The 1,988-nt window shown below is 40.4% G+C and overlaps 1 protein-coding gene across 3 annotated transcripts in view; it reads left to right on the forward strand.

The window, feature by feature from the left end:
- The first annotated feature begins 313 nt into the window (after positions 1 to 313).
- The window catches only part of LOC107709639 (nuclear body protein SP140-like protein), a 9,912-nt gene continuing 8,237 nt past the window's right edge, over positions 314 to 1,988 (forward strand). For 2 of the 3 annotated variants that reach the window (XM_016514206.1, XM_016514205.1), the window contains exon 1: positions 314 to 489. The gene's annotated coding sequence lies outside the window, so the exon portion shown is untranslated. Of the gene's footprint in view, positions 490 to 1,520; positions 1,637 to 1,988 lie in introns of those variants that run through there. The other variant, XM_016514209.1, reaches the window with a different exon arrangement.

Below are 1,988 nucleotides of genomic sequence, written 5' to 3' on the forward strand. Positions count from 1 at the left end.
GCATCATGAAAATTTTTTTTTTTACTACATTTAAAATTAAAAAGTGGAAAGATTCTAAGGAATGTTGATGTTGTGCATGCATGTTTGCCTGTGTGTGTGATACAGGACAACAGTAAAATAGTTAATAATGTATGAAATCATATGCAAAAAGGTTAAAAGGTTATTACAAATATTTACATTATCTGGATGAGCCAAAGAATTATATCCTTTTGTGAATGTTTTCTGATATTATAGTTTTATTTTCACTCATATGCAAAGACAACGGGCCAGGAAGCAGCTTTCAGTTTCGTTTCCGTGAGTGTGGGTGGGGAGATATTACACCACAGACAGCTCAACATGGTGGAACCCGTCCACTTCCTGCTGTTCAAATAATGCAGATGATCGACAGCCTCCTACATGAAATTACTCTTCCAGAGCATTCCAGAATCTGATCGGCTAAGTGAAAACAGCAGTGGAGATAAAGAACGTCAAGGGCAGTGGTGGAGGGAGGTAACGAATTACAACTACTCACGTTACTGTAATTACGTAGTTTTTTCGGGTAGGCCTACTTGTACTTTTTTGAGTATATTTTTTAAAGCTGTACTTTTACTTGTACTTAAGTACAAATTAAGCAAAATAATCTACTTCGTTACTTTTAAATCATAGTTCGTTACTGAGTACGCCCACAATTTGAATTGATATTCAAACCTTTGACGGCACTTCGTAAAGGGACCAATAAAAGCCCTGATATCTGAACCGGGAAAAGCTGCCGCTGCAGTAGGTTTTGAAGAGCTGATCAGACAGTGAGGGAGTTTAGCGTAATTTATGGACTCATAAAGTTTGGAGAAACAAACTACATGGTAGTGTTATCATCATAAATATCTATATTTTGATACCGACATATCTGACACGGTGGTTCCATTACTCATTTTCCACAGTAGCCTATCTACCGAATATACACCGATACAAGCTGCGTCTCTCTCTCCTCTCCGATGGTGTGTTTGACACGCATCCGCCTCATGTCAATTACAGAGTCTGAATGTCCGCGTGGGATTGCAGGTATTCCGCATAATTTTAATAATTCCCTTATCGCGCAAATGTGGCGAGCGCTTTATTGTAACACGAGAAGAACACAGTCGCAGAAAACTGGATGCGAGCTCTCTAATACGCCTGACTTTCTACAATATTTAGTAGTAGCTTATCAGTGGTGACTGTCAATGTATGTAGCTACATATGGCAGAAATGTACGGAAATATAAATTAAAGACGTAATCAAACAGACGATGAACACTGTTAACAGCAATTATTATATGATGCAATCAAACTTATAGCAAAGTGTGGTAGTTCTGTATGTTGTTTCAGGGTTGGCATCATCTGAGGTCCTCTGAGGGGTTGGCATCATCTCTTCTCAGGTGTTCTGGATCCAGACTGAAGCTTGTGTAAATCCTAGTTACCCCGTGGCAGAAACAGAGAAACAAATAGAGACATAATTAGCGTAGCTGCTGTTCCAACCAAGCAAAATTGATTTGTTTAACCCCAAGCTAAAGAATAATAATGCGCATTTGATCAGATATAACTGCAGTACAAGATTATGAGATGCATTTGTGGAGGTATGCAAGAGGACTGAAATGAGCGAGAACGAGCGCGAGAAAGAAAAAGTTAGTTTTCTTGTGACTTCTTTGATTAGATGTGAACAGCATTAGACAAGCGTCGAGGTGAGCTGCCGAGAAGCTGGACTGAGCTTGTGCTGTCGTGAGTTTTGACGGAGCCTGATCGCCGAGAAACTGAACTGCGTGTCTGTGGTATACCAGGAGGGGCATTGCTCATCGTGCTAGCTGAGACGGTGTGTTGGCACGAGTGTTCGTCTTCTACGGAAGGGAGCCGAGATACTGTGAGTTTTTCTTAACTGCTGTTTAACCACAGTTGATATTCGGAAGAAATACGCGGACGTTATTTGTTTTTGAAGCAAAGCAGCTTGGATCGAGTGATTTTGCTACTGTTGTTCGAGAC

Source organism: Sinocyclocheilus rhinocerous, unplaced genomic scaffold, assembly GCF_001515625.1.
Source record: "Sinocyclocheilus rhinocerous isolate Xijiao unplaced genomic scaffold, SAMN03320098_v1.1 scaffold8077, whole genome shotgun sequence".
Taxonomy (NCBI): Eukaryota; Metazoa; Chordata; class Actinopteri; order Cypriniformes; family Cyprinidae; genus Sinocyclocheilus; species Sinocyclocheilus rhinocerous.